Below are 25,722 nucleotides of genomic sequence, written 5' to 3'. Positions count from 1 at the left end.
CTCATCTTAAAGCTACATCTAGTTCCTCCCCCCCCCCCCCCCCCCCCCCCCCACTTCTGTAGCTCAGGCCCTCAAGTCCTTGTAAATCTTCTCTGCACTCTTTCCAGCTTAGAATAATGGCCTTGGGGTGCATGGTACACCAGTCCCTGAAAGCGGTGACACAGATGGACAGGGTAGTGAGCAAGGTGGATGGCGTGCTTGCCTTCGTCAATAGAGCACTAAGATGCAGAGGTGGGACATCTTAATACAACTCAACAATACATTGATGAGACCACTCGTGGAGTACTGCATGCAGTTCTGCTCATCAAGCTGGAGGAAGGTTGTCATTAAGCTGCAAAAGATGTCACGATGGGAGACAATGGACAATAGACAATAGACAATAGGTGCAGGAGTAGGCCATTCAGCCCTTCGAGCCAGCACCGCCATTCAATGTGATCATGGCTGATCACTCTCAATCAGTACCCCGTTCCTGCCTTCTCCCCATACCCCCTCACTCTGCTATCCTTAAGAGCTCTATCCAGCTCTCTCTTGAAAGCATCCAACGAACTGGCCTCCACTGAGTTATTAGAAGCGCCTAGATTGGCTGGGTTACTCTTCTCTGGAGTGTGGGAAGAGATGAGGGGTGATCTTACACTGGCTTATAAAATCACGAGGGGCACAGTTAAGGTGGGTGGTCACAACCCTTTCCCTTTGGTAGGGGAATCTAGTGCTTCCATGGTAGGGGAGGGCACTGATTTTTAAAGCGAGAGGGGAAAGATTTAAAAGTGACGTGAGGGCAATGTTTTCACATGGCGGGGTGGTAGGTAGTTACAGCAGTGGTGATGAGGCCGCTGGATTGCAGCTAAAGGGTCTACTCCACTCCACGCCCTTGAAAGCAACTGAACCTGCCCACACCAGCACCCAATTGAAGGAGTCACGCAGAGGGTGGGGGGTTTTATGGAACGAGCTGCCAGAGGAGGAAGATGAGGCAGGTACACGAACAACGTTTAAGAGACATTTGGACATATTCATGGATAGGAAAGTTTTGGTGAGATGGGTCAAACACTAGCAAGTGGGACTAGCTTGGAAGGGGCATCAGGGTCAGCCTGGACTAGATGGGCCAAAGGTCCTGTTTCCGTGCTGTATGTCTCTATGACTCTCTGCGCTTTGTACTGATGGCATCTTCCCGAACTGTGGCTCACACCTACACCTTCCCAAATTGGAGAATTCTGCAACATTAATATTGATGTTGCGATTATTACATTTTAATGCTGAAATAACCTTTTTTACCGTCACATGGCAAAAAAATGATTTAAAATGTTCTCCTCTCCTCATTTTGCTCATCTATTTCAATATTGTGTTAACCTCCCTCCCCCTGCCCCCTTGCTTTTCAGATGCCTTGCTTTTGTTTTGTGGTGTCTCTTTTAGAATTTTGCATGTAATTTATCTATAATTTTACGGAATCAAGGGATATGGGGAGAAAGCTGGAACCGGGTACTGATTCTGGATGATCAGCCATGATCATATTGAATGGCGGTGCTGGCTCGAAGGGCCGAATGGCCTACTCCTGCACCTACTTTCTGTGTTTCTATGTATAATTTATTTTCTCGTGTGTTTGTCTGGATCTGTAACTGTGATGCTGCTCATTGAACCTGTGCCTCGCCGTTCTTGTGCAAATGACAATAAACTGGAACTTGATGTTCTATTGGCACTGTTCCCACTCCTCCATTTTGCTTTGCTTTTGTGTATGGTCCTGCCTTCAACGAGCAATGTGGCTTCACTTTCATCAACAAAAGCTTCTCTTGTTCCTCGGCACAGACCACCCTGAGCTGTGAAGTCGACAATAGCAGCAGAGTTTACCGCCAGACCCACAGTTCATTCCATTCATGTTTGCGAGACCAGGGTGAGTGTTCTGGATCCCACCATTGATTGTAACGTTGGTCCCTGTGCCACGTTTCCACCAACGCTCTGTGCCTGAGGAAACTCCTTCCCATTCTTAGAGCTATTCCCACCCATAGCTATCATGTATGTGCGCCCCAGTGTTGGATCACTTGCCTTCATTGACATGGGTGGTGCAGTGGTAGAGTTGCTGCCTTATAGTGCCGGAGACCTGGGTTCGTTCCTGACTATGGGGGTAGTCAGTACGGTTCTCACAGTGACCTGCGTGGGTTTTCTCCGGGATCTCCGGTTTCCTCCCACACTCCAAAGACGTGCAGGGTGGTAGGTTAATTGGCTTGGTATAATTGTAAATTGTCCCGAGTGTGTGTAGATAGCATTAATGTGCGTGGATCGCTGGTCGGGGCGGACTCGATGGGCCGAAGGACCTGTTTCTGCGCTGTATCTTTAATCTAAACTAAACTAGAATGGAACGTGTTCAACAGTTAACCTGTGCAAAATGTACCTTGGCAGTACATTATCCAAGAGAGCACCAATGTTATAATGACTGAACACATTTTTGTTTTTGGTACCCCGTTTATCAGTAATCCCCTCTTCTATATTCTGAATATAGTTCCAGGCTGTGGGTGGACAAATCGGAGAGAGTGGCAGAGCTTTAGAGAGAGTGGTTAATAAAGCACCCCCATTTCTGAACTATAGTAAATAAAACACAAAATCTTGAAGGCAGATACCACCAGATTTGGATTCATATCTTCCCCAGCTACTGTCAGTTTACCGAATGGTCCTCCCATAAGTTAGGGTGTAGTCCTGATCTCCCAATGTATCTCATTGCAGACTGGAGACTTTTGACTTCATAGAGACAGCCCCATCGGCTCACCAAGCATGCACTGACCAGCAGTAATCTTGTCTACTAGCACTATCCTACATACTAGGGATCATTTTCCATTTTTACTGAAGATAAATTAACCTACAAACCTGTTCGTCTTTGGAGTGTGGGAGGAAACCGGAGCACCCGGAGAAAACTCATGCAGTCACGAGGAGAACATACAAACTCCGCACAGACAGCACCCGTAGTCAGGATCGAACTCGAACCTGGGTCTCTGGCACTGCAAGGCAGCAACTCGGCCACTGTGCCACCCTTGCGCCTTTTAAAAGATCTGCGCGTTCTCTATTAATGTAATGCTATAATACTATAACACTATATTCTGTACTCTGGTGTTTTTCCTCTTTGTACTTGTGTATGGCTTGATTGTATTCATGTATGTATGATTTCACTGGCTAGCACACAGTTTTTTCCCCACTATGTATCAGTACACTTAACAATACTAAACCAATACTAATAGAGTTTAAAAGAGTTTGTGCTGAACCTTTATAAAATACTGGTGCAACCAGGACTACAGCTTCACGTTCACTTCAGGTCACCACATTAGAGGAAGGATGTGATGGCATTAGAGTCCAGGGGAAATTTAAGCAACAATCAAAGACCTTCTGAGTTCTTCCAGCTGTTTTTTTTTGCTCAAGGTTTCAGCATCTGCAGTCTCCAGAATGGATTTACCGGAATGCTTCCTGGGACAAGGGACTACAGTTGCAAGGAGGGATATGAGATGTTGGAACTGTTTTCCTTGGAGGAGGGGAGATTCTGATGGAAGTACGTACACGACGAGGGGTCTGAACAGAGTGAACATAGAAACATAGAAAATAGGTGCAGGAGTAGGCCATTCGGCCCTTCGAGCCAGCACCATCATTCAATATGATAATGGCTGATCATTCGAAATCAGTATCCCGGCCCTGCTTTCCCCCCTTGATTCTGTTAGCCCTAAGGGCTATATCTAACTCTCTGGCAGTGGGAGTCTGTTCCGATTGATGGAAGGTTGACGATTAGAGGGAACAGGTACAAAATAAATGAGAAGAGAATTCATAGTGACATGGGGAAAAACCTTTCATACACAGATTGCGGTTGGTATCGCAGATGCAATGCCCACAGATGGGGTGGAGGCAGTTTCTATTGTGGCCTTGAAGAGGGAATTGGATAAATAAATGGTGGAGAAAAATTGGTACGGCTATGGAGAAAGCAAGGGGGGTTGGAACAAAGGATTTGCCTATACCCCACTACTGGCCACATCTTCCCATCCCCTCCCCTTTCTGCGTTCCGCAGAGACCGTTCCCTCCGTAACTCCCTGGGCCACTCGTCCCTTCCTACCCAAACGACCCCATCCCCGGGCACTTTCCCCTGCAACCGCAGGAGATGCAACACCTGTCCCTTTACCTCCCCCCTCAACTCCATCCAAGGACCCAAACAGTCTTTCCAGGTGAGACAGAGGTTCACCTGCACCTCCTCCAACCTCATCTATTGTATCCGCTGCTCTAGATGTCAACTTCTTTACATCGGCGAAACCAAACGCAGGATCTGCGATCGTTTCACTCAACACCTTTGCTCAGTCCGCCTTAACCAACCTGATCTCCCGATGGCTGAGCACTTCAACTCCCACTCCCAGTCTGACCTTTCTGTCATGGGCCTCCTCCAGTGCCATAGTGAGGCCCACCGGAAATTGGAGGAACAGCACCTCATATTTTGATGGGGCAGCTTGCAGCCCAGCGGTATGAACATTGACTTCTCCAACTTTAGATAGTTCCTCTGTCCCTTTCTTCCCCTCCCCTTCCCAGTTCTCCCTCTATCTTCCTGTCTCCACCTATATCCTTCCTTTGTCCCGCCCCCCTGACATCAGTCTGAAGAAGGGTCTCGACCTGAAACGTCACCCATTCCTTTTCTCCTGAGATGCTGCCTGACCTGCTGAGTTACTCCAGCATTTTGTGAAATATATATAAAAATATATATGCAAATCCTTATATATATCAGATGTATATGTATATATGGATAAATATACATGTGTATAAATATATATACTGTATGTATGTGTATACATAACTACACATAAAAACAAACCAACAATAATATTGCAAAAAGCCAACCACTGCCCCCAAATCTATGTAGTTCAAAGCTTATTGCCGAGTCTCAACAAAAAGTTGAGCACCAAATCCTGGCTCTGGCAGTGAAGTTCCACATCCCAGAAAGCAATTAGGAAAAAATCCCGGAGCAGTTCAACCTGACCAGAAGTGCGCTATAAGCGTATAAGTTAGTAGATAAACAAAGGTAGGAGTAGGCCATTCGTCCACTAGTGCGTGCTAATCACTCTGAGATTTGGCTGTTTGCCTCACTCTCCTGTTCTATCCCCACATCCCTGGATTAATTTTAATATTTTAAAATCTATCAGTCACTTAAATGTTCTCAGCAATTATTTGGGCGGCACCTGGCACAGCGGTGGAGTTGCTGCCTTGCGGTGCTTACTGCTCCAGAGACCCGGATTCGATCCTAACTCCAGGTGCTCTCTGCGCGGAGTTTGTAAGTTCGTCCGCGTGGGTTTCCTCCGAGCGCACTGGTTTCCTCCCACAACCCAAAGACTTGCGGGTTCGTAGGTTAATTGGCTTAGTGTTTAGGAAGTGGATGAGAACATGGGATAACAAAGACCTTGTGAGAATGGGTGATCGATGATCGGCGTGGATACGCTGGGGCTTGTTTCCACTCTATCTTTCGATCAATCAATCTTTCAATAAATCACAGGCTTACCACATTGGGGAAAAGCCTCTGTACTCTTGCAGTCAAATGCTCTTACAACAAGGGGCAGCGTGCCAAGACGACTCATTCCACAATCAATTATAAAGCAAGTTAAAAAACAGAATATGTAAGAAGATAGACACAAAACGCTGGAGTAACTCAGTGGGTCAGGCAGCGTCTCTGGAGAAAAGGAATAGGTGACATTTCGGGTCGAGCCCCTTCGTCCAGATTTTGTGTCCATTTTTGGTGTGGAATGAAGGGTCTCAACCCGAAATGTCCATTTCTCCAAAAACAGAATATAGTTGGGCAGGAAAGAGAATAGCAAAGGTTTAGTGGGATGTGGGTCAAATTGAAAGCGAATGGGAATAGCTTTGATGGCTGTCTTGGTCGACATTGATGTGCTGGGTCAAAGGGCTTGTTTTCGTGCTGTATAAATCTATAATGCTGGAATACAAAATTGGATTGGGCAGAATTACTGTACATTTATGAATGGAAAAAAAATCACATTTGACAAATCAACGTTTTCTGAGGATGTAACTACCAATGGAATATTTTGGGTGAACTAGCCCATACAATGAATTTGAACTTTCAAAAGACTTTCAATAAGATGTCACACAAGATATTATTAAACAAAATTAGAATGGACAAAATGGGATAATATACCAAATGGAATGAGAATTGGTCAAAGACTCATGCTGGGGCCCTGCTAAGCTTACATCAGTGATGGGATCATGAACAATAATGCAGAGGTGTTGATGATACAAAGCCGGGTGGAAGTGTGGGTGTGGGGCAGGTGCAGAGGAGCTTCAAGGGGATGTAGGTGAACGGACAAAAACCTGACTGTGGTGGAAGATGGAAACATGGTGTATTTTTTAAACAGTAAATGATTGTAAGGATAGACACAATTGCTGGAGTAACTCAGCGGGACAGGCAGCAACTCCGGAGAGAAGGAATGGGCAACGTTTTGGGTCGAGACCCTTCATCAGACAGATCAGTCTGATGAAGGGTCTCAAGCCCAAACATCACCCATTCCTCTCTCCAGAGATGCTGCCCGTCCCTCTGAGTTACTCCAGCATTTTGTGAATAAATCGATTTGTACCAGTATCTGCAGTTATTTTCTTATACTCCAGCATTTTGTATCTATCTTCCGTTTAAACCAGCATCTGCAGTTCCTTGCTACACAATGATTGTAATGAGTTGATTTAGAGGGTACCAGGTGCCCTTACACACAAAACCCTGACAATCAGCTTGCAGATGGAGCAAGCAATTGGGAAAGGCATCAGGGCAACTGATCAAGGATTTCCTGTTTTCTCTCCTGCTACCTCCCAATCTCTGGAATTGTTCTACAACCTATGGAATATCGGAAGTTGACATCATCAGAGTGTGCATCATCTCCATCGCCATCTTCCTTAATGCCCACTGGGAACACACATCGCCAGGAACTGGGAATGTGTTCTTCTACAGTTCTTGTGAATTCTCCAGTGCCAATGTATCTACTAATACAAATTTCTTTTGAATTCTTCACACACATCAGACTATTGGTCCTCCGACATTTCTGGGCAAATTCCAACACCTTCAATAAAGATAGACGTTTAATGTTTGTGGATTAGAGGTTATAAACTATAAGGGACATTTAGATTGTTTTCTTTGGAGCACCAAGGCTGAGGGAAGACCTGATATAGAGGCTTCGACAGGGTAGACAGGCAGAACCTTTTTCCCAGGGTGGGAATGTCAAAGACTAGAGGGCGTAGCTTTAAGGTGCGGAGGGAGCAAAGTTTAAAGGAGATGAGCAGGGCAAGGTTTTTTGTACACACAGAGTGGTGGATGCCTGGAACATGCTGACAGAGGATGTGGTGGAGGTAGATGCGATTGTGGCATTTAAGAAGCTTTCAGATTGGCATAAGGATATGTGGGAAATGGAGGGATGTGGATCATGTAGAGGCAGTGATAGTTAGCTTTACATGACATCATGCACAGACATTCTGGACTGCAGGACCTGCTCCTGTGCTGTTCTATGTTCTATGTTTGTTTAATTTCTTCCTCATGTACCAACATTATGCCTCCTGTCTCAGTCTGTAAAGGACCCACATTAACTTTTTCTGAATCTTTTTTCGTTTTAACTATCCATAACTGCATTGGCAATCTGTTTTTATGTTACCTCTAACCTACTTGTAATTGAAGCATCCTTGTAATTAAGGCAGTGAGGCGTAAGTTCATGACATTGATCCCTGGGATGGCGGGACTGTCATATGAGGAAAGATTGAAAAGACTAGGCTTGTATTCATTGGAGTTTAGAAGGATGAGAGGGGATCTTATAGAGACATATAAAACTATAAAAGGACTGGACAAGCTAGATGCAGGAAAAATGTTCCCAATGTTGGGCGAGTCCAGAACCAGGGGTCACAGTCTTAGAATAAAGGGGAGGCCATTTAAAATGGAGGTGAGAAGGAACTTTTTCACCCAGAGAGTTGTGAATTTGTGGAATTCTCTGCCACAGAGGGCAGTGGAGGCCAAATCACTGGATGAATTTAAGGGAGAGTTAGATAGAGCTCTGGGGGCTAGTGGAATCAAGGGATATGGGGAGAAGTTGGGCACAGGTTACTGATTGGGGATGATCAGCCATGATCACAATGAAGGCTCGATGGGCCGACTGGCCTGCTCCTGCACCTATTTTCTATGTTCCATGTTTCTATATTACTCTTATACAGTATACCCAGCCTAATGGCAATTTGGGTAACGTAGATGTGACCTTTTGGAATTTACAAAACGCGGCCTAAAACATTGAGATTCAAAGTAAAAATTCTCTCTAAATGCACAATGTGATTTGAAGCATCACATTTTTACAAGGGTGCGCCTTAGGGAAAATAGGGTTACGGACAATTTTCTGGGAACACATTGCTCTGTAATGCAAGAGTATACATTAGTGTATTAGATAGACACATAACGCTGCAGTATCTCAGTGGGTCCGACAGCATCTCTGGAGAAAAGTAATAGGTGACATCTCGGGTCAAGACCATTCTTCAGACTGAGAGTCGGGGGGTAAAGGGAAACAAGAGACATAGACAGCGATATAGAGAGATGTAGAAGAAATTAATGAAAGATATGCAAAAAGGTAACAATGGTAAAAGAAACAGGCCATTGTTAGCTAGACAATGAGACTCAACAAGATGACTTAAGCGTGTACGACTTGGGGTGGGGGAGGGATGGAGAGAGGGGGGGATGCAAGGGTTACTTGAAGTTAGAGAAATCAAAATTCATACCACTAGGTTGTAAGCTGCCCAAGGGAAATATGAGGTGCTGTTCCTCCAATTTGTGTTTGGCCTCACTCTGACAATGGAGGAGGCCCAGGTCAGTGTGGAATGGGAAGAGTAATTAAAATGTTTGGCGACTGGTTGATCAGCTAAGTCCAGGCGGACTGAGCTTCGAGCTTCCCTTCCATGAACAGTGGCTCGGTCATCCTCTGTTATAAGACTTTCCCAGTCCTCGGCAATTTTAGGCAATGTTTTCCTCTGCCTTGTTGTGTTCAAAGTGATGCACAGTAAGAAGATTAAACCTTTGTCAGTTGGCAGTGTGAATGAGCCAGTGGGCCAGACTGTCCTATCACTGAGAAACACCTGCCACCTGCTGGAGCCGTAGTGGGACTGCAGGAGAAGCCAGTTCAGTGCAGAGTGAAGACGCAAGCAAAGGCAGATGCTGGTATCATGAGAAAACACAAAGTGCTGGAGGAATTCAGCGGGGTGGGCAGCATCTGCAGAGGGATGGACAGACGCGATTCAGGTTGGGACCCTTTTTTCAGCCTGTTCAGTGTAGAATGGGACTCTGTGTATTGTGTGCGTGAAAGAGGGAAGGGTGTGGGTGCAAACACAAGGAAGTGCAGATGCAGCAATCTTGAGCAAAGCAAGAGTCTGAAGAAGGGACCCAAACTGAAACGTCACCTTTCCATTCCCTCCTGAACCGCTGGGATAGCTGTACGGCTTTTAAGAGCCTGTCCCAACTTAGGCGATTTTTTTTAGGCGACTGCCGGCGAATGTCAAAGTCGTAGCAGGTCGCCGAAATTTCCTTTTACCCTACGACAATGACCACTACAATGCCGAGTCAGGTCGATACCAGTTACTTTTTTTGGTGAAACTAGCACCTGGCTAAGAGATTACACCGTCTTCGGAAACATCGCGAAATTCCCACGCTTGCCTGACCGTCAAACTGTCGCCTCCAACCTACCTGTCGAATGTCCTGACGGTAAATAAATTGGTTAAACAAAACTATCTTCTGGTATCTTCAAATGCCTTTTCTTAATTTAATATTACGTGCTTCTAAATGCATCTGTGATAACTTAGCAAACCTGGGGACAGAGTGCGACAGCGCCCGCAATACGCTACGATACCTGGTCACGTGTGGCGGCGCCTAACGGCTGCGGCTCGCTGGCAGTCTGTTCGTCTTTTTTCCTTTTTTTTGTTGTGTGTCGGTGTTGGGATGGTTTTTGTTTTTGTTTTTTGGCTGTGTATGTGTGGGGGGGTGGGGGGGGTGGTGGGGGAAACCTTTCCTTTTTAGGTCTCTTCCTCACATCGCTGGTGCGGCTCGGCCGCGGGACCTAACATCGCCCGGCGCAGCTAGGCCGCTGGACTTTACACCGCTGGTGCGGCTCGGCCGCGGGGCCTTCCATCGCCCGGTGCGGCTCGGCCGCGGGTCTTTACATCGCTGGTGCGGCTCGGCCGCGGGACCTAACATCGCCCGGCGCGGCCGCGGGACGGTTCAGCGCCAGGCGCGGCTCGGCCGCGGGACTTAACATCGCTGGTGCGGCTCGGCCGCAGGACTTAGCAGCGCACGTTACGGCCGCGGGGCCTTCCATCGCCCGGCTCGGTCACGGGACGTTTTAGCACCCGGTACGGCTCGGCCGCGGGGACTTCCATCGCCCGGCTCGGCCGCGGGACTTTTCAGCGCCCGGTGCGGCTCGGCCGCGGGGACTTCCATCCCCTTGCGGGGACTGTGCGGGTCGGTCGGGGACGAGCTGTCTGTCCGTGGGCGTGGGGAAGAGAGTGGAAGTTTTGTTGCCTCCATCACAGTGAGGGGGTGTTTGGAGTCACTGTGATGGATGTTTGTGTTGGGGTCATGTGTCTTGTGTTCTTTTTTTTTGTGTGACTGCTATGTAATTTCGTTCGGTACCTCGGTACCGAATGACAAATAAAGCTCTGTATTCTGTATTCCTGACAAGCCAGCTGCCGCCGAGAAATTTCTATCTGGAATTTTTTTCCACGCTGAGATCCACTACGATTCATTGAAGACTCCTCACGATCATGCCCGCGACACCCCGGCAAATGTTTGCCGACAGCCTAGTCGCCGGCAGTCGCCTTAAAATCGCCTAAGTGGGACAGGCCCTTTAGTTTCCACTGCATGATCTTGTTGATGTCTCTCGGTTTCTACTGGTGGTGTAATATTTACCGATCTTAATCTGTACAGATAGGCCTCTTAGGCAGGGAAACTAAATGCATTAAAAGACATTTGGACCGCTACATCGATAGAAAAGGTTCAGATGTACTTAGGTTAACTGTGACAAGCTTAGATGTGGAATCTTGATCGGCATGATTTAGAGATTCAGCTTGGAAACAAGCTCTTTGGCGAACCGAGTCCCCGACGCCCAGAGGTCATCCCGTACACTAGCACTATCCTACACACATTAGGGCCAATTTACAATTTTACCGAAGCCAATTAACCTTCAAACCTGAACTTCTTTGGAGTGTGAGAGGAATCAAGAGAAAACCCACACAGTCACAGTGAGAACGTACAAACACGGTACAGACAGCATCCATAGTTGGGATCGAATCTGGGTCTCGGATGGTGTAAAGCAGCAACTCTACCGCTGCGCCACCGTGCCGCCCCTGATCAAGTTGGGCCAAAGACCTGTCTCTGTATGTCTCCATAAAAATTGATTGTTCTGAAGCCCTTTAATCTGAAAAGCCAGCCAGCGATAGTGCTCGTGGAAAACAAGTGGATGGGTCCGAGAGAGAAGGCAGACAGAGGATCCGATCAGACGGGAGGTGACCTTCCTGCGCTAATGCAGTCTGTGTTGTGTTTCTAAGTCCCTGTCGTCCAATCTCGAGGGCAGTGTGTGATTGCAGTTCAACTGCAGCTCTCTCTCTCTAAATCATGCCGATCAAGATTCCACATCTAAGCATGAACACTTGAGACCCATTCATTTCACCTGCATAATTTAAACCGCATTCTGAGTAACCTCAAAAATAGGTGCAGGAGTAGGCCATTCGTTCCTTCGAGCCTGCACCGCCATTCAATATGATCATGGCTGATCATCCAAAATCAGTATCCTGCCTGTTATTTTCAAACATTTCTCATTTTTCATACTTCATTTTTGACTCGTCTGCCAGCTTCCCTGCCACACTTTGGATGCTGAAGATGCAACTTGGCAGCACCATTTAATAATCTGACCAGCTCATATATTGCAGCTACCCTCTATGTGTTAAAAACAAAGTGCTAGAGAAATTCCACGGGTCAGGCTGCATCTCTGGAGGGAAATGAGCAGGCGGCGTTTTGCATCAGGACCCCTCTTCAGGCTGGAATAGTTTAGAAAGTCAGGTACCACAATTATTCTTTGTATGAAACAATTGACGGCTATTCTTTTATCTCAGTGTCACTCTGTCATTGTAACCCCATTCCCCTTCTTTCTTTTAATATCTAGTAATCTATTCTGGTAAACATCTTCTGCACCCTCTCCAAAGCCTCCAAATGCATCCTGTATTGGGGTGACCAGAACTGCATGCAATACTCAATGTTTAGTTTACCAAGGTACGTGTGCCAAGGTACAGTGAAAAGCTTTTTGTTGCAAGCTGACCAGTCAGCAGAAAGACTAAACATGATTACAATCGAGCCATCCACAGTTTACAGGTGCATGATAAAGGGAACAGCGTTTAGTGTGAGGTAAAGTCCGATTAAAGATAGTCCGAGGGCCTCCAGTGATGGAGATAGTAGCTTGGGACTGCTCCCTGGATGTGGTCGGGTGGTTCAGTTGCCTGGGAAGAAACTATCCTTGAATCTGGAGGTGTGAATCTGGAACCATAGAGCAGCTCAATTGTGATCATGCATCAGGTTATTGGGAATAGGAGAAGAATTGGGCCATTCGGCCCATCAAGTCTACTCCGCCATTCAATTATGGCTGATCTATCTTTCCCTCCTAACCCCATTCTCCTGCCTTCTCCCCATAACATCTGACAGCTGTACTAATCAAGAATCTATCCATCTCTGCCTTAAAAATATCCACTGACGGCCTCCACAGCCTTCTGTGGCAAAGAATTCCACAGATTCACCACCCTCTGACTAAAGACATTCCTCCTCGTCTCCTTCCTAAAAGAACGTCTTTTAATTCTATAGTCTTTCTACAGACTGGTTAGCACGCGACAAAAAGCTTTTCACTGTACCTCGGTACACGTGACAGTAAACTGAACTTAGCTGAAACTATTTCTGTGCTGTGCAGCTTATGACTTCCTGTTCTGAAGAGAAGGGTTCTAGGGTCCATGCCAAGGCAATTTGGCAAGCAAATTGATGAATGCAACAACAGTAATTAAAGTACCGCAGTAATTAAAATTAAAGTAATATAATTGCAAGAAAGCTTGTTTCATGCTGTTGTGTGCGGCCCATTTGAAGCTGCCTCACTGGGTGCATAGCAGTGAGTAATATCCTCCCTGCAGAACTGTGCCCACAGGGATCTCTTCTGAAATACAGCCTTGCTGCCTGTGCGGTTCATTTACATGTTTATTAAATTTCAGAAATATCCAGATATTCACTTTTCTTTTTGAAGCCAGCTAATTTATCCAAAAATCCACTTGGTCTACATCACTTGGGCAGCACGGTGGCGCAGCGGTAGAGTTGCTGCCTTACAGCGAATGCAGCGCCGGAGAATCAGGTTCGATCCTGACTACGGGCGCCGTCTGTACGGAGTTTGTACGTTCTCCCCATGACCTGCGTGGGTTTTCTCCGAGATCTTCGGTTTCCTCCTACACTCCAAAGACGTACAGGTATGTAGGTTAATTGACTGGGTAAATGTTAAAAAAAAATTGTCCCTGGTGTGTGTAGGATAGTGTTAATGTGCGGGGATTGCTGGGCGGCGCGGACTCGGTGGGCCGAAGGGCCTGTTTCCGCGCTGTATCTCTAAATCTAAATCTAAAAAAAATTAAAAATAATATTAACATTAGATTTTAGGGAGTGGGTGTTTAAGGATCGGCTTGGACTCTGTGGGCTGAAGGGCCTGCATCCATGCTGTACGAATCTGACCCTAACCCACTAGTTTTCTGAATGCTCTTGCTTTGGTAGGCTTAACCTGTATTTTAGAACTTAGAACAGTACAGGTGCCTTTCTGCTGCCTGTCCCGCTGAGTTACTATGCTGCCTGTCCCACTGAGTTACTATGCTGCCTGTCCCACTGAGTTACTATGCTGCCTGTCCCTGCTGAGTTACTCCAGCATTTTTGAGTTATAAGAGTGATACAATATGGAAACAGGCCAACTTGCCCACACCCATCAACATGTCCCAGCTACACTAGTCCCACCTGCCCATGTTTGGTCCAAATCCCTCCAAACCTTTCCTGTCCATTTTGTGTCTATCTTCGGTCTAAGCCAACATCTGCAGTTCCTTCCTACACAGTACAGCACAGGAACAGGTCCTCAGGCCCACAATGTTTGTGCCGAACATAACGCCAAATTAACCAACCACATCTGCCGGTGCATAAGGTCCTAAGTGATAGGAGCAGAATTAGGCCATTCAGCCCATCAAGTCTACTCCGCGATTCAATCATGGCTGATTTATCTCTCCCTCCTAACCCCATTCTCCCATCTTCTCCCCATAACGCCTTGACACCCGTACTGATCAAGAATCTATCTATCTCTGCCTTAAAAATACCCCTTGATACATGATCAATATCACTCTATATCCTGCACATTAATCTGCCTATCTGAAAGTCTCTTCAACGGCATTAACATGTCTGCCTCCACCAACACTGCTGGCACCATGTTCTATCATATTTGATGATGATTTTAAAATCAGACATGATTGCTGGTGTGTGTTCTGTGTATATCCCTGTTCCGATGGATTCAACTGGCTCCAAACGTTACCCGGTGATCCCTGAACACTACAGCGTGGTGTCTTCAATAAAGTAAAGCTGCAATTTCTTTCAGCAGCTGAAATGGAATCATCAGCAATATACTCCCAACTGCAGTTAAATAATATAAGAAGATAACTGCAGATGCTGGTACAAATCGAAGGTATTTATTGACAAAATGCTGGAGTAACTCAGCAGGTCAGGCAGCATCTCGAGAGAGAGAAGGAATGGGTGACGTTTCGGGTCGAGACCCTTCTTCAGACAACACATAATGATATCAGAGCCCAGAGGTTTATCCATTCAGAACCCCTTCACTAGTTGGCAAGAAACAGATTAAGTTATTGCTAAATTTGGAGGAGTCCAGAACCAGGGGCCACAGTCTTAGACTAAAGGGGAGGCCATTACTGAGGCAAGAAGGAACTTTTTCACCCAGACAGTTGTGAAGTTGTGGAATTCTCTGCCACAGAGGGCAGTGGAGGCCAAATCACTGGACGAATTTAAGAGAGAGTTAGATAGTGCTCTGGGGGCTAGTGGAATCAAGAGATACGTGGAGCGGATGGGCCCAGGTTTACTGATTGTGGATGATCAGCCATGATCACAATGAATGGCGGTGCTGGCTCGAAGGGCCAAATGGCCTCCTCCTGCACCTATTTTCTATGTTTCTAATATTTTCTTCAAAGTTTTGAACTGAAGTTCTTTGATATTTGACAGTTGAAATCACTGGCTCTTTTAATCGTCTAAAGCTGCCCTCCCATAATACCTGCGCTGTTATAAATGTCACTGTAGCGATGGAGAGTAATTGGCCTCATAATTACCTCCTGGGAGATTAAACTTCCCAGGCCGTGATTGTATAAAGATTAATATTGATGCTTTCACTTCTAATGACAGAGACATCCATTTCACTGCTTTACATGGTCAGGGATTAGTGGTGTTCTCCAAAAAGAAACGGTGAGAGGCTTATATTTCTGCAGTTACTTTCCCATCCATTGTCATTCCATGCGCTTCACTGCCAAAGAAGTAGTCTCTTGTACGGTCAGTTATAATGTAGAAAATGCAGGAGTAAAGTAATCTCCTTCAAAGAGCAGTGAAACAATGGCCAGTAAACCTGTTTTAGTGATAGGGATTAGGCCCAAATACTGTCCAGGAAGCCTGGGGAAACTTCAAGATAGCCCACTATGCATGTAGCACAATAGATATATTTGTGTGTAACTGAGCATCTCAGACTATTGAAAACAGATGCTCCAATATGTTTGAGTTCCACATTAGCACTTGTGCAAGGTAACGGTCTGAAGAAGGGTCTCGTCCCGAAACGTCACCCATTCCTTCTCTTTCAGAGATGCTGCCTGGCCCGCTGAGTTACTCCAGCTTTTTGTGTCTATCTTTAGTCGTTAGACCTTACACACAATCTGAGATTCATCAGCAGAGCCACTGGTCACACAGCTCCAAGGTTGAAAGTTAGACCCTGCTAGGATTTGTGTTGGGTCAGTGAACTTGGACTTCAGTTTCTCCCTCTTCCCTTGGTCCTTGCACAAGGAGGGTGCCTTTGATTCTGTTGTCCTGTTAGTGTTGTAGTTCCTGGTTGCTCTGGGATTCTCATTGTCTGATTGAAAAAGCAATGCATATCATGGCCCTGTGAATTCAGCCAAAAATGTCCCTGACTGTGGCCTGGTCCAATGGACATTTACACACTTGCCAGTCTGAGCATCCTCCCCTTCCAAAAAAAACCCCCAGGAATGTATTTGTATAGTTTCATTTTGTCATATATATCGAGATACTGTGAAAATCTGTTAGTGCGCTATTGAGTCAAGTAAAATCATATTATATACGAGTCTAAGGTATTTATTCACAAAATGCTGGAGTAACTCAGCAGGTCAGGCGAGAAGGAATGGGTGACGTTTCAGGTCGAGACCCTTCTTCAGACTGATTTACCTTCGATTTGTACCAGCATCTGCAGTTATTTTCTTATACATGAGTCTAATCAATCCATACAACAGGAAGTGGAACGAAAATATGCCAGAGTGCAGAACATAGTGGTACAGTGTTCTAGCAATATGGCTACAGAGGGAAAATTCCAACGTTTGCAATCGGGACTGTACTATGAGCTCATGAGATGTCTAAACCGTAGTTTGTTTATAGTAGGGAAGAAGCAGTTCCAGAATCTGGTGGTATGAGCTTTCAAATGTTTGTACTGTGTCTTTCAAACGTTTGTACTGGCCCTGCAGTTGTACAGGGCCCTAGTGAGACCGCACCTGGAGTACTGTGTGCAGTTGTACAGGGCCCTAGTGAGACCGCACCTGGAGTACTGTGTGCAGTTTTGGTCTCCAAATTTGAGGAAGGATATTCTTGCTATTGAGGGCGTGCAGCGTAGGTTTACTAGGTTAATTCCCAGAATGGCGGGACTATCATATGTTGAAAGACTGGAGCGACTAGGCTTGTATACACTGGAATTTAGAAGGATGAGAGGAGATCTTATCGAAACGTATAAGATTATTAAGGGGTTGGACATGTTAGTGGCAGGAAACATGTTCCCAATGTTGGGGGAGTCCAGAACAAGGGGCCACAGTTTAAGAATAAGGGGTAGGCCATTTAGAACTGAGATGAGGAAAAACTTTTTCAGTCTGAGAGTTGTGAATCTGTGGAATTCTCTGCCTCAGAAGGCAGTGGAGGCCAATTCTCTGAATGCATTCAAGAGAGAACTAGATAGAGCTCTTAAGGATAGCGGAGTCAGGGGGTATAGGGAGAAGGCAGGAACGGGGTACTGATTGAGAATGATCAGCCATGATCACATTGAATGGCGGTGCTGGCTCGAAGGGCCGAATGGCCTCCTCCTGCACCTATTGTCTATTGTCTTCTGCCGGACGGGAGCGGGGAAAGAGAGAACGACTGGGGTGAAAAACGATCCTTGATTTTGTTGGCTGCTTTCCCGTGGCAGCGTGAAGTGCAGATGGAGTTGATGAAAGGGGAGTCTAGTCTGTGTGATGGACTGGGCTACATCCACAGCTCTCTGCTGCGGTTTCCTGCGATCTTGGGCAGAGCTGGTTGCACACCATGCTGCGATACATCCCGACAGGATTCAGAAGGGACAGAGAGTCTCCTTTCACAAGTATATTTTGCGATACACAACCGAATCATCTTAAGACCAAATCAGTGGAAAATTCAATTATTGTAATTTATTGGAGTGGAATATCATAGACAACTTGTGTTCAAAACTGGTGACGACTGTTTCTATAACAAATCATAGCGTATAACCATTTTGAATATAAAGTGCAAAATCAATTTAATATTATTCTCCTGCCCCAGTAGCTTGTTATTGTGCAGATGGAGTATTTTTTTTAAATTTGATTAGTACTTGAAGATGTATAGGCAGAGAAATGGCAGCTGGGGTTTAATCCAAGCAAATGTGAGGTGTTGCACTTTGGGAGGTCGAATATGAGGGGAATATATTCAATTAATGCCAAGATCTTTATTATCCAATGATGTACAGAGATATTTTGGGATCCAAATCCATATCTCCCTGAAAGTGGCAACATAAGTAGATAGAGTGGTCAAGAAGGCAAGTGGTATATGCTTTTCTTTGTTGGTCGATGCGTTGAGTAGAAGAGTCAGGAAGTCAAGACAGAGTTTTATACAACTTTGGTTAGTCCACATTGGGAGCCTTGTGTGCAGTTCTAGTTTACCCCAAAACAGGAAGGATGCAGGGGAGGTTTATCAGAATGCTGCTCAGATTACACGGTGTTGGTACAAAGAGAGGTTGAACAAATCTGGATTGTTTTCTCTGGAATTGGGGAGGTTGAGGGGAGACCCGATAGAAGTATATAAAAATCTGAACGGCTTAGCTAGGGTAGACAGTCTATTTTTCCCAGAGTGGAATTGTCAAAGACTAGAGGGCATAGTTTTAAGGTGAGAGGGGCAAAGTTTAAGCGTGATGTGCGGGACAGGCTTTTTTTTTAACATAGGGAATCTAGAACGCGCTGCCAGGGATGGTGGTGGAATCGAATGCAATAGTGGCGTTTGACATGCTTTCAGATAGGCGTAGATATGCAGAAAATGGAGGGATGTGGACCAGGTGCAGGCAGTGTTGTTAAGTTTATCTTGGCATCATGTTGGGCATAACCATTGTGGCTAAAGAGCCTGTTACTGTGCTGTACTTCTATGTTCTATCAACAAGATAAAGATATATCTTTAGTCAAACATCATTACTTCCAATCATCTAGTAAGATAATCATTATAAAAGGCAAGAGTCAGGCTAATGTGGATCAGAAAGGTTGTGTAGCAGACAGTAATGAAAATATAATTACAGTTGAGACCGCACCTAGCAAACCAATTAGACTGGCGAACTGTGTAATGGATATTTAAGGGTGGCACAGCTGGCACAGCTGCTGTCTCACATTGCTAGATACCCGAGTTCAATCCTGACTCAGGTGCTATCTAGATGGAGTTTGCACGTTCTTCCTGTGATCATGTAGGTTTAGTCCAGGTGATCTCATTTTTTTTCCCCGCATCCAAAAGATGTGAAGGTTTGTAGATTAATTATCCTCTGTGAAATTGCCCCTCGTCTGTAGGAGGTGGGTGAGAAAGTGGGAGAAAATGGTGCTGGTGTGTACGGGTGATCGATGGTTGGCGTGGACTTGGTGGGCCAAAGAATCTGTTTCCATGCTGTATCTTTCAACTAAACTAAACAAGGAACTGCAGATGCTGGAATCCAAAACACCCAAGTGCTTGAGAAACTCAGTGGGTCAGGAGTCTGAAGAATGGTCCCGAACCAAAAAAATTGTCCATTAATTCCCTCCACAGATGCTGCCTGACCTGTTGAGTTACTCCCGCACTTTGTATTTTGATAATTGTTGCTTGCTCCTGAAACCCTTGAGAGTCTTTTCACTAGATTGGTGAACTATCATAGAGTCATAGAACTTTACAGCATGGAAACAGACCCTTCCACACACACTCTCCATGCCAAGCAAGTTAGTCACATTTGCCTGCATTTTGCCCATATCCCTCTACGCTTCCTACCAAATGTCCTTTGTACAAATGTCTTGTTGATGTGAACTTTACTAGTTGTGACACCTAAAACGATGAGGAAAACAGAACCCCTCTCATTGTTACCCTGACCATCAACGAAGCAAGCAGTAGAATTCAGAACTCCTCGCATTCTGTAAAACCGGCAGTATTTCCAATTTCAGGTAACCGCACTCCAACTGTTCTCCACTTTCTCTTCCCTTTTGATCCATCCAAGTTCTCTCAACCACCTCTCTTCTTCTCAAACCAACATTCATCTTCTCTGTTACCCAGTTTCTCTCCTCTCTCCAACCTCGCTCCATCTGTCCACGACCCACACACCTAACCCATTGGGCCTCCAATCCCCTGTCCCACTCTTCCCATTACCCCTCCCTCATCTGGTTCCACTTCTCCCTTACTTCACATGAAGTCACCCTCGGTGTCCATGCTTCCTCAGACACAACAACCTTGTAGCCGAGGCCTGCTTCATAGGGGCGTAGAGTACAAAAGTCAGGAAGGGTCTCAACCACTGACTCCAGCATTTGCAGCGTGTGGCATCTCCACATCAGCTTCTGACTCTTTCCACTGCCTCCCCTCTCCCCACTTATCTCCATTTGCCTACCACCCCCCTCCTCACCTGGTTACATACCTATCACACCTACCTCAGCCCCCCTCCCCTCCTTATACTGACTACCCCCCCTACACTCTCAGTTCTGAGGCAAAGTCATCACTAGAAACATTGACTAACCCTTTCTCTCTATGGATGCTGCCTGACCCACTGAGTTCCTCCTGCAGTTTGCTTTGGGCTCCAGATTCCAGCATCCGCAGTATTTTGTGTTTCTCACTAGCCGTGCTTTACGTACTTTTAGGGGAACTTGCATCGCCCAATTAACCAAGCAGCCCACACTCCTTTGGAAAGTGAGAGGAAACCAGTGCACCTGGAGAAAATCTACGCAGTCACGGCGAGGACGAGCAAACTCCACACAACAAGCAGCACTGTAGAATGGGATTGAACCCAGGTGTATAGAGCTGTGAGGCAGCAGCTTCCCCATCCGCTGTGTTTCCCTCAGTAACTCGAGAATAACTAATCATCTAGCGAGAGGAAGGTCGGCTGTTTTTGCTCATCCTCTCCAGAACTGTACCCTGGACTCTCATTACATGTCCCCATTGTGTAGTTGTACAACTCGGCAGTTAGCTGGTCAGGCTTGTGTGAAGCAAGATATCGATCTCAGCATGGATTTAGTCAAGGTACAAAGTCCTACTGCTGTGGCACAGTGTGAGTGTGCTAGAGTTGTTGAGATAATGTGGCCTTAATGTGCTTGACTTGGGGTAGCCATGAAGGTTGTTTCTCAAATCTACACCAAAATGACACGTGAGCACAATACTCGGATCACAGCATGCCCGGATGCATCACGGCACGGTTTGACCCGATCCTTCTCTCCAGAGATGCTGCCTGTCCTGCTGAGTTACTCCAGTGTTTTGTGTCTATCTCCGGTTTGAACCAGCATCTGCAGTTCCTTCCGACACATGACCAAGACCACAAGAAATTGCAGAGACTTGCGAAAGCAGCCCAGACCATCACGCAAACCAACCTCCCTACTCCATTTACACCTCACGCTGCCTCGGCAAGGCCAGCAGCATAAACGTATAAGATTATTAAGGGGTTGGACACGTTAGAGGCAGGAAACATGTTCCCAATGTTGGGGGACTCCAGAACAAGGGGCCACAGTTTAAGAATAAGGGGTAGGCCATTTAGAACTGAGATGAGGAAAAACTTTTTCAGTCAGAGAGTTGTGAATCTGTGGAATTCTCTGCCTCAGAAGGCAGTGGAGGCCAATTGTCTGAATGCATTCAAGAGAGAGCTAGATAGAGCTCTTAAGGATAGTGGAGTCAGGGGGTATGGGGAGAAGGCAGGAACGGGGTACTGACTGAGAATGATCAGCCATGATCACATTAAATGGCGGTGCTGGCTCAAAGGGCCGAATGGCCTCCTCCTGCACCTATTGTCCATTGTCTATAATCAAGGATGAGTCTCACCCTGGTTATTCCCTGTTTTCCTCTCTCATCAGGCAAGAGGTACAGAAGTGACTAATATTCCGTATTCTAATGGAAATATGATGATTTTGTATGTGGTGGATTTAGTTCTGGGTGGATACAATCACCAGGTTGTACCTAAAACATAGAACAGCACAGCACAGGAACAGGCCCTTCAACCCACAATGACTGTGTCCAACATGAAGCCAAGATAAACTAATTTAATCTATCTGCACATGATCTCCATTCCCTGCTATCTATCTGCCTATTGAAAAGGTGCCTAATTGCCACTTTTGGGTCTACCTGCACCACCACCCCTGACAGCAAGTTTCAGGCATCCAAACAAAATCTTGCCCCACGCATCTTTGAACTTTGCCCCTCTCACATGTACCTTTGTCTTCTAGTGTTTGACATTTTCACCCTGGGCCAAAAGGCTCTGACTCTCTGTGCCTCGTATAATTTTCAATACTTTCTATCGGGTCTCCTTTCAACCTCCAGTACATCAGTGAAAACAATCCAAGTTTGTCCAAACCTCGCCCTGCAGCTAATGCCCCCAAATCCAGGCAGCATCCAATAAACCTCTTCTGCCTCTTTTCCACATCCATGGGTCAACCGGAATTGCACACAATGGTCAAAATGCAGCCTAAGCAAAGTCTTATAGAGCTGCTTCATGACTTCCAGATTCTTATACTCAATGCCCCAACTTATGAAGTCAAGATTGTTTAATTGTCATATGTCCTGAAACAGAACGATGAAGTTCTTACTTGCAACAGCACAACAGACACGTAAGCATAGTACTCTGTAAACACCATAATTAACTATAATAAGGCGCATATCCAATACACATTTTTTACCCCTCTCGGTTTAAACATTTGAGATAGAGCGTGGAAATAGGCCCTTCAGCCCACTGAGTCCATGCCGACCAGCAATCACTTTATACACTAGCACTATCCTACACACGAGGGACAATTTACAATTCACCAATTAACCTACAAACCTGCACGTCTTTGGAATGTGGGAGGAAACCCATGCGGTCAAAGGGAGAACGTACAAACTCTGTACAGACAGCGCCCTTAGTCAGGATCGATCCTGACTCTCTGGCACTGTAAGGCAGCAACACTACCACTGCACCACTGTGCCGCTTAATGGAACACATTCATCACCCTGGCTATAGCAGGTACCATCTAGAGGATAGACTGCAGCTATTGATGAAGCTAAATGTGTTGGCTTTACTATTTCTCCATCCGTCATCAGACACTCGGGCGAGTGATGAATATTCCTCCTCTTCTAGTCTGTGATTTAGTCTGCTTTCGTCTTTGTTTCTGGGCAGCACATTGAATGAATCTACTGCCTCGCAGCTCCAGTTAAGTGACTTCAATCGCAGATCGGGTGCTGTCTGTGCGTGGAGTTTGCATGTTCTCCATGTAAATGTGCAACTTCCCCACCCCCCCCCCCCCCCCCCCAGATGCTCTGGTTTTCTCCCACATCCCGAAGGTGCCCAGGTGATGGATGATTTGGCTGTCAGACCCGTTGAGTTCCTCCAGCACTCGTTTTTTGCTCAGCGTACTATCTATTCTTCCCCGCATTCCCACATTGGCGACTTTGTTTTTAGCAGGTTAGGCTGTATAACCTGCTGAGCATTTTCAACATTTTCTAATGTACATAAATACAAGTTCATTCTTGCCATTAAGGACTGGGGTCACCTGTGAAACGTCTCGCTCCACAAACTCTGTGTTCATGTGGTAAAGCTGAGCTGAAAATGTAATGTGCAAGAAATGGAGGCTGCTGCTGGCCAGGTGAGATCCATTGCATCATTACCTGCAGGCAGGAACCCAGATGTGGCAGATGCCTTAAACATCTTCATACTGCACTCCAGTGCTTCTGCAGTTTCCATGGTGGGTCTTCCAATGCTTTGCCTTCAAGGCAGGAGCAAGTTGGCACATTTGCTCTGTGAATTTACACTTTATATCACTGTGGAGGGCTGAAGCGAAAGATCTAAGATTCTTGAGCTTGAACCTTGTTTCTGAGCTCAATGTAGAAATATGGAACTGCAGGTGCTGAGTTTTTTTTCTGAGTTTAGAGAACCTACGTGATCTTGGTTTTAATCCACATCAACCAAGGCTCTTGGCCCTTTCATTCATTCTTGCTCTGTTGCTTTTTCTTTCAGCGCTAATTCTTCCTGTACCCAGTATTGTTTATTGTATTTTATAATTACATCTGCTTTTGATAACGATTGACCGGAAAGGGCGAAAATTAGACGCCATAAATAGAAACAGCAAATTGCCGTCAGTCTTTTACGCTGACTAATCACAACAACAAAAGAAATGTCCTTCACGTTTACTTGCTTTGAGCATCCTGACCTGATCTACGGTTCATTTTGTAAATGCTGCAAAGATGTGCATTGAGATTTAGAAAATTAGTTTGGAAAATATCTCATTTATTTGTGAATGTGCCTGAGGTTTTTTTTTCTTTCATGTTCTGATTCTTCCTCCCAACCCCCACCCCTCCCCACCGTTGCTCTCCACACCTGGGTGCATAGTGAGGGACAGTGGCTTATTCAGTCCCACCCTGGGCGCTCACAAGAAATGGCTGCATTTCTAAGCACCTTTCATGTTTTGCAAGCAGCTCCATCTCCCTTCAGTCGCTCGAGACTTGCTGCCGACAGGGAAACACTTTTAGTGCGAGTGAAAATCCAGGCCACTGCTCCAGAGAAATACTGATATAATATTAATGAAACCTGATGCTATTAAGGATTAGCACTTGCTTCTGCTGGCTTTGTCTGAGCGTGGTGGGGCTATGACTGCTGTTACCTTATAGTCCAGAACAGAACAGAGGAAATACAACGAGCCACAATCTGTCAGTAACTCTTTGATCCATCTGCATGCATCCTCCCCTCCTTCCCCCCCACCCTGCTCCCATTCCCTCTTTCCCCTCTTTCTTCTCCTTCTTGCCTTCCCTTCCCTCTCATCCTCTCTATCCCTCTTCCTCCCCCTTTCCATACTCCACTGCCTCCCATTTCCCACTTTCCCTCTCCGACCATCTTCCACTCCTCCCACACCTTTCCATTGCTTCGTCCTCTCTTGTCTCTTCCCCTCTTCTCCTTCCTGCCCTTCCCTTCCCTCTCATCTTCTCTTCCCCTCCCTCTTCCCACACTCCCCTTCACTAAGGCCCCTTTTCTGATGTGCCTCATCTTCAACTCCTCCCCCACCATTCCATATCTCCCATTCCTCTTGCCTCTTCCCCATCTTCGCTGGCCCCTCCCTTTTGCCACCTTCTCTTCACCCCCCCCCCCCCCCCCCACTAATCCTCACAAACTCTTTTACCCCCCTCACCACCGAATCCCTGGGTCTGATGCTGAATCCCCTAAAAAATGCCGTCGGCATGGCAACGTGCTTTCTGGAGAGGGCAGCTTAATTAAGGCACACATCATAAATGCAAAGCAAACACTCAAATGGTATATGCTTTGCTGCTCAATTGCCTTTTCTGGGAAAGGCAATAAATGTGCAGTGTGTGAGTCTACCGCCTTCACTTAGCAGAAGCAGGACTGAGGGCACACAGCCCACTGCTGGCTCTGAAAGCTGATTTCAATCCTTGCATTGAGATTGTCTGCCCTGCGTTACCGGACACTTGTTTTATTTCCTTACCTGCGATGACCGAGTGGTTGGAGTTGATGTATGTGTTTCTCACCTGCAGCATGGCTTTGGCTTAAAGATCTCGGTGTACAGGTGAATACTTTTCCATATTTTGATGTTAACATATTGTTCTGTACTATCATATCTGTAAATGGTCCTGAAATCCCACCCAGGCGCTCAAATGAGGCTGAAAATGTTCAGGATTAGAATTGTAGTTAAATTATTTGAAAGATATTTTTTGCACTGCGGCAAAATTTATTTTTCTGTACTGTGTCAAGAACTCCAACTGCTCTATCGGTCGGTTGATGGTCACAAAAGATGCAGTCTTTTCATCGGCTGTTTTATATTCATCCGTGGCTTTGCTAAATTAATCCTGGGATATGAACAAATTGAAGGCGATCAGGACCAGGCAAGTTTTTTAAAAACGAATGCATTCTTAAAATAGGGAAAGAAATTCTTCATAATTTTAACCAC

At 45.9% G+C, this 25,722-nt stretch overlaps 1 protein-coding gene across 14 annotated transcripts in view; it reads left to right on the top strand.

Annotated features, from left to right (window-relative positions):
- LOC144608138 (rap1 GTPase-activating protein 1-like) overlaps window positions 1-25,722 on the top strand; it is a 396,852-nt gene that overhangs the window by 226,985 nt on the left and 144,145 nt on the right. The window contains exon 1 of one of the 14 annotated variants that reach the window (XM_078425539.1): window positions 25,091-25,341. The exons of the other annotated variants lie outside the window; for them this stretch is intronic. The gene's annotated coding sequence lies outside the window, so the exon portion shown is untranslated. Of the gene's footprint in view, window positions 1-25,090; window positions 25,342-25,722 lie in introns of those variants that run through there. 14 annotated transcript variants of the gene reach the window in all.

Source organism: Rhinoraja longicauda, chromosome 30, assembly GCF_053455715.1.
Source record: "Rhinoraja longicauda isolate Sanriku21f chromosome 30, sRhiLon1.1, whole genome shotgun sequence".
Classification (NCBI taxonomy): Eukaryota; Metazoa; Chordata; class Chondrichthyes; order Rajiformes; family Arhynchobatidae; genus Rhinoraja; species Rhinoraja longicauda.
The sequence above is the reverse complement of the archived record's forward strand: the minus strand, read 5'-3'. Positions and strand labels throughout refer to the sequence as shown.